This window comes from Passer montanus, unplaced genomic scaffold (genome assembly GCF_014805655.1).
Source record: "Passer montanus isolate IOZ18808 unplaced genomic scaffold, ASM1480565v1 scaffold2, whole genome shotgun sequence".
In the NCBI taxonomy this organism is placed as follows: domain Eukaryota; kingdom Metazoa; phylum Chordata; class Aves; order Passeriformes; family Passeridae; genus Passer; species Passer montanus.
In genome coordinates, this window is record NW_024366591.1 from 23,730,832 (window position 1) to 23,746,058 (window position 15,227).

Below are 15,227 nucleotides of genomic sequence, written 5' to 3' on the forward strand. Positions count from 1 at the left end.
TCTCCAGTGAGTCTGGCCCAGCTGTAGTTAACATTCTCACCCTCACAGTGTTACTTTCTGAAATAAAATATGTGATCATTTAGACACTTTGATCTCTCTTGAAGTAATAATTTCAGAAGTGCTGCCAGGTGATAACTCATTTTGTCTGGTCATAATTTAGATTGAAGAAAAGATAGATCCTCTATGACAAATGCAATGTAAGGCATTATAAAGTATATTTAGTAAGATCAGCACATGTTAATGTAGTCCCTCCAGGAAGTTAACAAAGCTGCTTTTTTCCCTTTATTCCTTATAGCCCTATCTCCCTTAAATTCTGGAAATATTACTGTGTTTCCAGACAGTTCCAGCTGTACCAGAGCTTACAGTTGGTAATTTTCTTTTCATAACATGTGGTATCTCTCAGGCATTGTTTTCTGGTTGTAGAAGGAGTTTATGAATGAGTAGGATCCCAACTTCCTTGTAGGACAGACTGTAGTCCCTGCAGACAGTGCCTGGACCCTACTGCAAAGCTAATTCTTATAAACTCATAGAAGCCGGAGCCACATTCCTGAAGTGAGAAAAATTGCTGATAAAGACAGTCTAATAGGTAGAGCAAAAGCCATGCATGCAAGTAAAGCAAATTAAGGAATGTATCACTACTTCACACCACAAAGCAGTTTTTCAGCCATTTTGAGGAAAGCAGGGCTCCACCTTGTGTAATGGTTATTTGGGAAAAAACCACTATAGCTCCCAACACCCAGTTCCTCCTTCTTCACCCAAGGCTTTTATTGCTGAATGCATCATATGGTGTGGAGTATCTCTGGTCAGCTGGGTTCAGATGTTGCCTCCCAAACTGTTGTGCACTCCCAGGCTACTCAAACCTTAATACTGTGTAAGCACTGCTCAGTCTTAGCTTAAATGGGGATTGTGTGTGTGTTATCAACACTGCTTGCATCACAAATCCAAACCACAACACCAGACAAACTACTAAAAAGAAAATTAACACTTTCCCAGCCAAAACCAATAGAGAGGGCATCCAAACATTGTGTCTGCATAAAACCATCGTAATCCATTTAGTGTAAGGGGAAATAGTAAAATAAATTTTCAGTGTACAGATGAAAAACTCTCTGGGCAAGCCAGTCTAGCCAAGGTGTCACCAATATTTATTCTCTGCAGAAGAAGGTGTTTCCACATACAGATTGCTGGTGTGCTTCACCTACCCCTGGAAGACTGTCTTCTTTGTTCTTAATAAACTAAAATATAAGCCAGCTTTGTGCATGAACCATCTCAGAAAGTTTCAGAAATACCTTTTTCCTCCGGTGTCCTATTACTTAAAGGTGGCACTTTCCCAAAGAGTCTCCTTGCCTTCTATTTACTGAGAGCCTGGTCTGGCACAGTGACTGTAATGAAGTCCCAGGTTATTTTCTCTCATTAGCTCTAATCACAGACTGTGTAAGGCTATTATTCCCAGTGTCAGGATGAGGCAAATTAGATGTGTTAATGAGGCCACAGGGACTCTATTTGAATCCAAGACATGAATAAATTAAGAAAACATAAGAAAAATGCCTGATGCTGTTGTCTAATCAGATTATGAGTTAGATCTGGTGGAACAGAATATACCTTACTGCAATCTCAAAGAATCATAATGCAAATAAAGTGCAAAGGGTATTGTCAAATTCCCTATCAACACATTTAATTAGTGACCTTTTTGAACATTTTCCAGATGGCTACCTTTTGCAAAACAAATCATTCCCCTGTTGATGATTTCAAATATTTTGACTTCCCCAAAAACTTGTGCAATGCAATTATTCCAGAAAGGCTGTGTTTCACCAGCAAACTTACATCTGTTCTTTTGTCACCAGTGAGCACTATTTCCAATGTCACCTTCTTTCCACGCTTTGTACAAAGCTGACAGCAACTTTCAGAGTACTGAACTGCTGCCTGTGTCCTGCCTTAGTGCCTCATGTTTTGATGTAGCACCTCATGCATGGTGGTGCCACCTGTGTCCAGATCTCATGCTCCCTCAGATACCAGAAGTAGGAGGATGGGAAAAGAGGAGAAGCCCCAGCTGTCCAAGCAGGACCCTTCTGGAAACTTCAAAAAGGAAAGAGTCACTCCAAAAAGGAGTATTTTAAATTCCTAGATAAAAAAAATACATTAGTGCAGTCTTTGAACAGGAAAAAATGAGCTGTCAAAATGTGTAAATATTGCAAAGTGTATGGCTTTTCTTAAATCACTAACTCATATAGGCAGTGCACACTGTGCAGTCTCTGTCCTCTACAATGCATTAATATCCATTAATATCCATTAACAAGGGAGAAAATACTGGATGCAGTCAAACATTAGATGTGATGTTCTATGAAATCCTTCTATTTCTGCAGATTTTATGATCATATTCATTATCAATGATACTACTTCCACACATTGCACTTGAAGACTTAATTCAGAAAAAGACTGTGTCTGCCTGTAAGCACTTTTTGACTAATCTGTTTTCATTAGACAAAGACTAAAGTTTATTAACTCCTATGATGAATTGACTTGCCTGGTAGACAAAGGAAGAGCCATTGTTATTATCTACCTAGTCTTCAGGAGGGCATTCAACACTGTTTCTCATAAGATTTTCACAAAGAAAATAACGAAATATGGGCTGGAAGAGAAGACCGTGAAGTGGATTGGAAACTGGCCAGGCCCAGAGGGGGCTGATCATTGGCATGGTCTAGTTGAAGGCCAGCAACTACCCTAAGGGTTTGTGCTAGGTCCAGTCCTGTTCAACATCTTCATTAATGATCTGGATGGTGGGGCAGAATGTACCCCTTCAACATCAACAATTCTGTGATTCTATGAAATTCAATTCCCATAATATTTACTGAGTCTTGCACAATGTTACATGGTTTTGCACAACCAGATACATTTAATTTCCTACTTTTGTAGGTTTATTAATAAGATCTTTTCACCTTCATGCTGCCACTTCAAGTCCAACTAGCTGCATGGGTAATCAAAAATGTTTCTGTGAAATGATTACGCAACACCCTTTGTAAAACAAATTAATTTCTTAAGAGACTGGATCCACAGGTAACTTAGACAATGGGAACTTCCACTGCCTGCTCCTAGATAGCTTGACTTCTTTTTTCCCAGAGATATAGGAAAAGTCAATTTCATTAAACACTGGGTGCTCCTAGACTAAAAGCTATCTGTCATTTAGAGAGGGAACACTGAAAAGAGAGTGCATCCCATATCCTTTGGACTTCCTCAGTTACCAACAGGAGAAAACAATTCTTCGAGAAAACTTGCGCTTGTCTTTTGCTGTTGTTGCTTTAGTGAAGTTAGCCCAGAGGAATAAAAGCCATTAGTAATAAATAATCAAATAGTTCTCCTCAGTCAGTATTTAAGGCCAGCATGGAAATAATGAGGCACAACATGACTTGTGTCTACCTTAAGTCACCAAAAGAGCTCCCCTAAACATGAGGGTAAAGGCATTAATACAGCAAACAAAAATAATGGTGTTGGGAATACAGATACTTGGCTTTCTTTATCTCCTGTTGGTGTAAACCCCTAAATTGCATACATATGTTTAGCACAAAGTCTATTGGGAATTAAATGTATTGTCATAAAATAAAAATAAATCCCCATCTTTCATTAATCTGAGCCAGATCACAGGAGGGATCTGTCTGTTAACACACATTGCAGTTTTGCAGAGCAACAGCAAAACAGAAGAATGCCTACTAAGAGAATTTATTTATGGTATCATTAAGAGATGCCTATAAAGAGGCTGCCCTCTTTATAGGAGAAGGATGAACCTATAAAACTGGCTGCCCATACCTGTTTTTAATCTTTTTATGCAAAATTTCTGTATTTTCTTCATTCCAATAGGATGATACCTATTGGAAAAAAGATCAGTGGTCTGAGCTGCTTCCCATATTCATTTTAAGTGGATTAAACTGCTGTGGAGAAGAGTATTTCTTTCTGCATCTGTTTCTAAATTCACTCTTTGTCCAAAACAAATTATCAGGAAAAGAGGTAGAAGAAATGGGTCTGGCTCTCCCCAGAAAATTGAAATGAACATTTTGCCCCTTGAAACTATTCACTAGTGTATTCATTTATAACTACTGCAGCAGGATCACAGTCTATTACAGGAGATAAACCTCAACCTGTCTCCACACCCTTTTAGTCAGTGCGATTATAATAATAGAAAACAGGTGTATATATAGGGAAAGGAAAGAATATTGCTTATCATACCAATTCTATGACCGATTTCCATCAGATACGTTCATTGCTGATACTTGGTGATGCACAGCAGGTGAGTTTAGCAGCATAAATAATTTGGTAAGTGGGTGTTTGGCAACTCATTTGTGACTCTTAAGATGAGCATCTGAGTGAATAGCTCATTAACTGAAACCTTCAAGAAGGCTGAGGTATAGCAGCTCACATAACTTTTCTCCCACAGAAAAAATATCAATATTCTAATACACATATAAATCCTATATAATATTTATATATTGAAGTGACTTGAGAGGTTTCTTTATCTATGCATGTTTTTCTTCAATCACTTTAATTTCACTATTATTATGATGTATAAACAATGCAAGAACCATATTTTACAAAGTGCTCCAGATACAAAATAAAATGTCTATTATAAAAGAATTTAGTTAATTTAAGAGGTAATTAAGTTTTCAATTTAAGTCTTTCAACCTTCAACTGTTTTGTTTTAAATATTATGTTATTTTAATTATATTAATTATTAATTAATTTAAAAATAGCTTCCAGGTACTGAATTTCATGTACCATTTCAGAAGAATAATTTGTTGTGGTTGGTCCCTATTTAAACCAAGAGAAAATTTGTCTCAGAATTATTGCATTTCATTTAGCTATGCAGTTTATGCTTTTGACTTACTTTGTATTCTCATGTTAGGATTTGGAATATTTTGGACACTTGTGAAAATTAAATCTGCTGATGGGACTGCACTTCTGAAAGGAAAGTCTCAGAAAGGATTGACTATGCTTTCTCCAAATATCTCAAAAGATTTGACTGATTGCTCTGAGTTTGGAAACAGATCCTGTCCTGGGAACTTTAGGTCAGCAGGAATATGAGGGGTAATGTATTTGTTCATAACACCAGTCTTCATTCTCACTGTCTTTGGGAATCTGGCCATAATCATTTCCATCTTGAATTTCAAGCAGCTCAGCTCTCCAACCAATTTCCTCATCTTATCTGTGGCTGTAACAGGTTTTCTGCTGGGCTTTGCCGTTATGCCCTACAGCATGGTGAAGTCTGTAGAGAACTGCTGGGTTTTGGGATTATATTCTGCAAGGTTCATTACAGTTTTGACTTGATGCTCAGTTTAGCTTCCATTTTCCAAATTTGTTCCATTGCCGTGGATTGTTTTTGCAATCTGCCACCATGCATTATTTCAGCACCCTGACTGTCACAGTCATAAAATGAATAGTGGCTGTATGCTGTTCAGTGCCAGCTGCTTTTGCTTTTGGTGTGCTTTTCTCAGAAGCTTATGCTTCTGGAATGGAGGGCTATGAAATGCTGATTAAATGCTGGGGCTTGTGCCTGATTGTGTTCAACAAACTGTGGGGGGCTTTTTTATTTTATTTACAGTGGTTTATTTGCTTCTGCTAGCATTATGATAGGCATTTATGTTAAAGTCTTTACTGTCTCCCAAAGGCACACATCAGAGTTGAGTCAGGCACACAGGCTTTCAAAAATAATAAGAAATATGAGTTTTCTAAGAATAAAGACAGGAAAACTGCTAAGACTTTGAGTATTGTTATGCTGGGTTTCTTAATATGTTGGTTTCCTTGGTTTTTTTTCAGTCTTAATTGATCCATTTTTAATTTTTTCCACTCCTTTGCCTCTGTTTGATTCTCTAAACTGGTTTGGGTATCTAAATTCTTTCTGCAATCCATTGTTATATAGATTTTTCTATCCATGGTTTCAGAAAACATTTAAATATATCTTAAAAGGCAAAATATTTAATTCACATTTTCACACAGTAAAAGTTTTATCTGAAGATCACTCACAGTAATAGATTCTATAAGTGAGACTATCTCTAGAAATTAAGAAGAAACAGTGGATTGCTGAATATTCATGTTTCAGAATGATTGCAATATGAATTTTATAAGTCAGTCCTGTACAATTCTTTTTAATTTCAGAAATTATTTACATACAGCCCATAAACTCAGTATTTCACCTAGTCTTGTATTTATGCAGCTAGTCTTTCTTAGGGTTCACTCTTAATGACTCTAAACTGAATGTATCCCAGGATCATTTTGTGAAGAGGGCATTAGCAGATGTATAGTCTCCTGCTATTCCCAAGGAAATAGAATGGGAGTGTAATTTTGGCTTGAAGTCAATCTTTTCCTCTGAAAACAATACAATCAGGATTTCATCCCTTATCTTCCATGTGCTTTATACTTGGGAAGGAGTACTCAGGAACCAGAGCATGGCTCCCACTCAGCTCTGTGCTTGTCTGGTCTTTGTTTAGACATCAGGCTCCAGTTGTAAAAAATATGCTTGCTGACAGCTCACCATACCTTCATACTGAACTGGAACCTCTAACTTAAGTCCTTGCCATGCTGACCTCCCTCTGAAATCAGAAAGAAGCACTGTCAGCATTCACACATTAAACATTCAAAATAAGCTCAACTGAGTTGTCTTTACTGAATGCAAGGCACAGCAGTGTTTTTATTACGAATTGTACCCCTGACTTACCTTTTGCATTATGCCTACAGTGTATACTCTACCCTTATTAAAGAGTGACTACCAGAAAGCCATCCATTTTGTCCGCTTGTTAGCTAATCACGTCTGCACTAGCATGCCATGCCAGTGATGGCTGCTTGGTTTTTTTGCTAAAAACTTCTAAATGGATCTGTGGTAACAGGAACATGTACTATTTTGGATCTGGAGAATTCAAATTTCATGTCAGCCCTGAATCATTTAAGACAGCAAGGACCTGGAAGGTCACAGACTTCTCTAAAGTCTTGTTTAAGGCTCTCACCTTTCCCAACAGAAACCCCAAGGTCTTTAATTTGACACAAGTTCTCTCTTTATGCACAATTGTCACTAGCTGAACAGCCAGACCAGGGAACAGAGAAGAGCTGGATGCAATAAAGTCTTTAGTCACCTACAAGGTAGATAATGTGTTGTCCCATACCATTGCTCCATGCACGCCTAGGGAGACCCTTGGATTAAACAGAAGGGCAGCCAGAGCAGTGCTTGAGGAGAGCAAGAAAACTGAGCAGCAGGTTGATTGCAGCCAGGGACTCAGTTCTGGAAAGTTGAATCTCCAACACAGCCTAGCCCTGACTTTCAGGGCCTGTGCTGTTGCCTCAGGTGTTTCTAAACTCATTTTAATCTGGCTTTGCTCCTGCAGTGCATTTCTGGGTGTCAACTCTCTGGGGAAGCAGAGGGCAACCTTTACATACAACACCTCTCACACACCACCTTAGTGGCCAGGAACGTTCTGGTTCTACTTTTGGGGCTGAGCCATGTGAGATACACAGTGTTTGGGGGTGATACATAGGGCCTGTAGTGTGTCAGCAATGGCAGGGAGAGGTGAACTCTCTGCAATAGAGAGTTGCAGCCAGCTGTGCCAGATATTGTCTGCATGCAGCTCAAACTGCCTTCTTCAGAGAAGTTTGCATGCCAGATTTGTCTTTGTGTTAAAACTAGTCCATGATGGGTTTTTATTGAAAGCTAGTGAATTATGTATGGTTCCTGATATCCTCCCAGCAGTGAGACCATGAGTCAAATGATGAAGCACAAAAAATTATAACCCTAGTCTCAGAGACAACTACAGATCCTTTTTAAGTGTCTTCACAATGTTTGCTGCCAGCAGTATTTTCCACAGTACTCAACTATCCCTTCTGTTAGTTTCACAAGAATGTGCTACATAAATGTTAGGTGTCTAAGTCTGTAAAGAAATGCCACAAAAAATTATAACCCTAGTCTCAGAGACAACTACAGATCCTTTTGAAGTGTCTTCCCAATGTTTGCTGCCAGCAGTATTTTCCACAGTACTCAACTATTTTGCAGAGTTTAAATCCCTTCTGTTAGTTTCACAAGAATCTGCTGCAGAAATGTTAGGTGTCTAAGTCTCTAAAGAAACATTTAGGTATTTCTGAAAGCTCTTGTAAGTATTAAATGTTTAGCTGGTGACACACAATGCAATTGGAGACATTTACGTAATGATAAAATTACTTAAGATACAGGTCAAGCTGCCTTCTTCAGAGAAGTTTGCATGCCAGATTTGTCTTTGTGTCAAAACTAGTCCATGATGGGTTTTTATTGAAAGCTAATGAATTATGTATGGTCCCTGATATCCTCCCAGCAGTGAGACCATGAGTCAAATGATGAAGCACAAAAAATTATAACCCTAGTCTCAGAGACAACTACAGATCCTTTTGAAGTGTCTTCCCAATGTTTGCTGCCAGCAGTATTTTCCACAGTACTCAACTATTTTGCAGAGTTTAAATCCCTTCTGTTAGTTTCACAAGAATCTGCTGCAGAAATGTTAGGTGTCTAAGTCTCTAAAGAAACATTTAGGTATTTCTGAAAGCTCTTGTAAGTATTAAATATTTAGCTGGTGACACACCATGCAATTGGAGACATTTAAGTAATGATAAAATTACTTCATTAACATACAGTATAAATACAGTCAACCCAGTACATTTCCTACAGTCACAACTTTTGTCTTAGCTCATCTTCAGGGAATAATATTGACCTGTCTGTGAGGTTTCAGTGTGTCATGTCCTTCTGTGTGCTCAATGTATGCTCTTGGATGTTAAATGAGTATCTACTTAGCTAGTTTTGCTAAACAACTTGCAACCTGTCAGTAGGTCTTGAGTAGTTCTTCTGGCCAAGGGCTCTTACAGATCTGTCACATGGTGTAATTTGGCTCTCAAGTGACTTTGTGGCATGCCATGTTGTTCTCCCTGTTGTTAAGCCTGATGCTGGTGCTAAACTTGCTGCTAAAAAATACCCCACTGCTTGGCACAAAATCTAGTGCATCAGAATAAAAGGGATTTTTTTTTTCTGCAGACCATCCCTGCTGGTACACAGTGGAACAGAAGTGTCTGTGTCAGTTTTTCTGTTTTGTTTTGGTGGGGTTTTGGGGGAGTTGGGAGTTTTTTCCATGAAAAGCATTATCATACTTTAATCTATTTTTCCACACTACACAGCAAACTGTTTTAGTATGAATTCTGGTCTATATGAAATACAGACAGTGTTCTTATTCCTCAGGGAATCAGCCAGGATGGTTAGGATGTCTTGAGTCTAGCAAGAGTTGACATTGCCGTCAGAGGAAGGGCAATTCTGGTTTCAGGAGGAAGTTCAAGCTTCCACATCCAGGCAAGGGCCTCAGTCTAGGAGCACCTCCATGGTCTTTTTCTTTTTTGGTACATCCAAGTTTGAACATACAGGACAGCTACATGTGGTTAAGAGTATCCCGCCCAGGAAATCTGCCCTCAGCCTCCCTGTTGCAGTGCCTCAAACAGCGACATTCAGAGTTCTCTTCAAAGACAGTGATTTTTATTCAGAAAAGTGTTATATTTTTACCCTCTAATGATTTGTAGATCAGGAACTCGCAGGTATTTTCTGCAGTGCCTGCTTGTGTTCAGAATAGTTAAACTCTATTTTACTATTTTAATCTTTTCTATCACAGCCTAAATATTGAGGAAGGATTTCTTACCCTCTTGTGGAGTCTGCAGGCAAAACCAGCTTTAACAAAAAGTGTCAAAAACACATTATATTAAGACAGGGGTAAAAAAAAAAAAAAAGGCAAGCTAAATATCTAAAAACTTCAAGAAATAGATTGGGTTAATTTTTGCAAAAAGATCTCTGTGTTGATCTTTTAGCATGAAGTTTCAAAATTGATTCTTCAAGATTTAAATTAAAAATTTTGGGTTACAGGCATTAATTTTTCTACTGGAAACTAAAATATGCCAAAGAAGTCAGATAAATTCCAGTAAATTAGTGCTTAATAGCATCCATTTTTCAGCTACAATGTTTTTTAACAAAAAAAACCCTATAACATTTTAATCAGCTTTAGTGAAAATTAGGTAAATGAAAGTAACTGTTCCAAGAAATTCCTGACAAAAGGGCATATACAGCTATAACCGTAATTCATTTGTTGTTCTGTTTACAGAACCTAATCAAATTATCTTCCTTCCGGATCAGTTGTGTGTCAGCCTTAATGGCTGCAGCAGCAACAGACTGAAGCTGAAGCTGAACTTCAGAAGCTGAAGTTACAGCCAACACTGACATTAGAAAGGATGTGCAGTTTCTCAAAAGACAGCCATGAATCTTTTTGGCTGTATACAAACCAAGGACTTTCCAGTTTTTCCTGTAAGAAAGGAGGAATGTTTCCACTTTTAATTACCCATTTCCACCAAAATGCAGGATGGAGAAAAAATACTCAAAAAAGAGATTGTGTACTAAAGGACATCTTTTTCCCTAGAACATTTTCCCTAACAGACCTTTTTCTTCAATGTGTAAGTATTTTTTTATCTGTTTTTTTTTCCCTCAGGACTGACTGTGTTGCAGTACTTTGTTGAATACCTCAAGTTGCCAAAACATGACTTCATCCAGGCTCTGGAGCTCACAGCTGGTGTAGCATTGGTCTGACTTTATTAAGATTTCAGGGCCTAGAAATGCAAAGTGTGGGCTTTGCCCCTGTGCTGCGTGCACGTACAGGTGTGGAACCATCCTGTCCAAAATGGTGGGAAATATGTCTGTGAGTGAATCCATCCATCATCTCCAGAAATCCAGTCTCCCAACAAGTTTCTGGTTTGCTCCATGGCCAAAACTGACATTTCCCCAGTGTCATGCTATGGCCCACAGCATAGCCAGCTCCATGAAATCATGCCAGTACCTTGGGGCTCCCTCCTACAGCCCCTGCACATCTTGTGATGCAGTTGTGTGCAGCACCTCACCTTCCTGTTGGATTTCTCTCTCTTGTCTCAAATTATACCATCTTCCACCCATTTCCTTATCACCAAAACCACCATCCCTGAGAAAGAAGTAATTTTCTTAGATAGCTTTTCAATTTTATTTTTGTTAACTGTCAGCTTGGTTGTCTCGGGGTTAAGTACTAGCTGGTTTGTACAGTTCTGGTTTGGCTTTTTGCTGTTGTTGTTGGTTCATTAGATGTCTTTTTTTGTTGTTGTTGTTGTTCTTGACTACCTTTCTTCAATAGTTGAAATTTTTAGTAACTTCTCAGCACCTAAGGACTTGTGCAATGACACCTTCTGGATGGATTATTTCAGCTCTGCTTGCTGTTTTACAATTTATGCTTTATCATTTGATTAAAAAACACTTTGAAAATAGTCACTGCAGTTGCAAGACTCAGACTACTATTTTCAGTGTACTCTACTGCCTTCCTGTTCTATTCTTTATAAATTAATTAGCAATTCTTGGAATTCCTTTCAGAAAACTTTGCAAATATTTATATAGGTTCCTTTGTCTTTTCTGTATTTGCATTTACTGTCACATATAGTAACAGGTAACCTATGAGTGGACTTAGATCCAGCAAGACAATACAATAACCTAAGAAATGTTGTGTCGGGTTCTGGGAAATGACCCAGCACACTGGAACATGTACAGGATACATTATCCAGATTCTCTGCTGTGTGTACACTGTCACAAGTTACATGACCAAGTCATGGAAGAACCATTGTATCCATGAGTCAGTGGAAGCACTCATGCTTAAATCACAGGAGGTAGTTATTTAGATATCATTGTCTGAAAATTAGCGCCCTAGTTACACCAATCTTTCCAAATGAGCTAGGGGATGAGAACAGAGCTAAAACCTTTTCCAACTGAAAATACTCCCATCATTTTTACCTACTCACAGGACTGCAGACATGGCAAACCAATCTCAGCCTGATTTTATAAAAGTAATTTTTCATTATGTAGCTGGAAAATATTTTAAATGTGGGTTAATTTACGGTATGATGGCCTACTTTTGGAAAAACTGTCAGCCTTTCCATGTGCTACACTGCATTCCTTATGAAAATAAGTTATCATTTAAGAAGGTTGGTACATTTCCTCAGGGAAATGAAAGGGAATAAATGAAATATAAATAAAAACTCTATAATATTTGTCAAAGATTGCATGGGCAAAGCTTCAGCTATGTCTCCCCAGTGTTTACTGCACTGCACCCCTTTCCCACAGACAGGACACCGCAGTGATGACTGGGTGCTGCTATGCAGCTATTTTAATGTGTGAGTACAGAAGGAAGGTGACACTATTTAGTGATGCAAAACATTCTGGTGCATCTGGCTTTTCTAATTTTTTGAGCTAATTTTTTTTTAATCAGCCCATAATACTAGTGATAGTGACTTTTATTTCTCACTGTGACAATTTAGCAGAAATCAGTATCTCATTCACGTAACATGACCAGCAGTGCAACATGGTCCACTCAGAAAGGAACAAAATGTGTTTCTAGAGCATTTGAAAGTCATGTTTAAAGTCTATGGAGCAGCCCTGGACCAGAACACCTCTAATCCTGCAGATTCACCACTGGACAAGCAAGGAAGGAATTGCAGGCAATTATATTGGCCATTTCTGCTTCCTTTGGTGGAAATTGCAGGTAGTGAGTGGTATCTGCACAGCCTGGGAGTGGCAGTCTGGCTGCAGGTCAGGGCTGTGCTGGTGCCTGGAACCAGCAGAATATGGGGGATGTGGAGGTCTGCTTCAACCCACCTTGCTCTCTCCTACTCCTTGCCCAGGCCAGTTCAGCCATGTCAGCCCTTTTTGTACCACTAAAATATTGCTCAGCGTGAAAAGGCAGCTTTGGATGGGCCATATCCAGGTGGTTGAAGGTAATTCAGTGCGTTCCACAGGCTGGACTAATTGGTGACTTGCATTTCAGTACATTTATTCTTCATTTATTTTGTTCTGCCAGTACTGTGAAGCACACTACCTTACCTTCCCCTCTCCCTTACTTTTCGACCAGCTTAAAATAGCCTAAGTTTCTAATTATTCTTCTGAAATGTGAATTAACAAGTCCTGGTAACATCTTGCTTGTTTTGGTTAGATTATTCCCAGATGACTTGTGTTTTGCTCATTGCAAGCAACAGCAAAGGGAATTGGGAGCTCAGGAGAAGGGCTGTATTGGTTGTACCTGCAGAACACTTGTGCAGTTTAGGGATTACTTTTAACACCTGTTAGTAACTAATTCTTCTGCAGTGAACTATTGACCCAAAGACTGTCACATTTAACTATTCATCTCTTTTCTATGTGTATTTTGACATTTTCTGACAATATTTTGCAATTCCTCTACTTCATCAATAATTACTATAAACTGTACTTTGGGATCACAATCAGAAAAAAGTTTGGACAGAAAAAACTTATGAAATATAATGTTTTGAATATGATAAACCATTGGTATTTTTCACTTTATTATGAGATTAATATCTGCAAATTTGTCATAAAAGAAAAAAGAGACAAAGGATAACAAGATCAATAAATTGAAAGAAATAACATTTTCTTTTGTATTAAGAAAATCCTAGAGTGAAGTAAATATACAAGTTGTTAATGTCAAAGATAAGAGACAAAATTGAATTTTGGAACTAAATTATCCTTTTTTTAATCCTTCTCTACAAATGACTGATTTGGACAAAGATGCTACAGTTAGAGAAGGCAGTGATTCCTTTTCTCTCCATATTCACTTCTAACATGATTTAAGTTGCTTACAGAGGTACTGTTTCTAAAGCTGATCGTGTCAGCTTTAGAAGATGTGTCCTACATGAGCAGTTTAATAGATAGAAAGCAGATCAATATAACCAAAAGCAGGAAATCATAAAAGCAAAAGTTACATAGAAATAGGATGCAGCAGGTGGAGGAATTTATTGCAAGTGCTTTAGACTAGAATTTTCCAGCTACAAAGCTTAAGGTTAAATCTTTACATTTGTATAAGAAGTAGGAAATTGCACACCATATCCTATTGGGACCCCTGGCTGGGAGATGGGGTGTGTTATACCTAACAGGATCTTAAAAGGAACTGAGAGAGTATTTACTCTACACACATTCCCACCACTCTGCATTAATGATAAAACACTTAACCAACTTCTTCAGAGGTGGTCACTGCTCACTACTAAGGGATAGCAAGAGCCAGCACTACAGGCTATAATACAAGTGATGGAAGATTTGAGATATGAGTGTTCTAGCTCTGTGTAGGTCACTTTAGTAAGCCCATAGCTTTCTCAAACTGTTATATTCTATTTAAAGATCCCAGACTGGCTCTTTTGGTAGCTGTGAGGAAAAAAAAAGGGCACAGATGATGACCCTTTTAGAAAATCAATAATCCTCTGAAATTTTCTTCTTCTATTTTAAGGAACTGAGATTCAGATGTTACTTAGAGGTATTTAGATCTTAGAGGTTATGTGCAGCAGTTTCAATAAAAAAAGACATTGGCTATGCATGACTTCACTGCAGATTGAGCCATATCAGATAGTTCACTTATCCTATTTTTGGGGGTTTTCCTGTGGATTGCTGGGCTGCATAGCACATTCAACAAAAGTTCAGTTTGAGACTGTACCCAGCAATTTTGTCTGAAGAAGGAAGAGAAGGAACAATATGATGGGCAGTTTTAAATTTTGTGATAGCATTCTTAACATTGTAAGTTAATACATGATAAAAATCTCTACTTGTTCCAAATTAGAAAGATGTAAATTGTCATTATTTGACCCTTCTCTTAATTGTGAACTCGTTTCTTTTTCCATGATCAGATGAGAAGGGGAAAAGTACAAACACTAGAAGAAAAAAAAACATCTGCAGAAGCATGCAGCTAACAGCAAGAGACCAGCAGATGCCTGACAGCCTGTTGAAAGGTGGTAAGATTTTACAACATGCAGCAGGTAATTGAATCAGGCCCTACAAATGTAAGAAATAGAAAAAGGAATGGCACGGTAGATGTTCTGTAGGACACCAGAGCAATACAGTGATTGTTTTAGCTGCTACATATTTTATTGCGTGCAATAAAATAAATGGTAAAACTATTTTACCTCTGTTTTATCTTGTCATTATTTTTTGAATGTCAAGAACAATTTCCTTTCTTAGTACAAGTTAGTTACAACTTTGAGATTATGTAATATGTTTTGACATCTGTTTATTTCAAATCCTTTTTGGTTTTGTCCATAAGGTTAAGACTCTGGTCAGAGAAAAAATATTTGTATTCAAAACATTTGAAATTAGAGTAAGTATCTGAATGAAGGAGACCAGAAAGAGGATTTACGTGATA

General features: G+C 38.0%; 1 pseudogene; it reads left to right on the forward strand.

Moving 5' to 3' along the window:
* The first annotated feature begins 4,974 nt into the window (after positions 1 to 4,974).
* On the forward strand, positions 4,975 to 6,011 carry LOC120501213 (annotated as a pseudogene).
* The last annotated feature ends 9,216 nt before the right edge of the window (positions 6,012 to 15,227 follow it).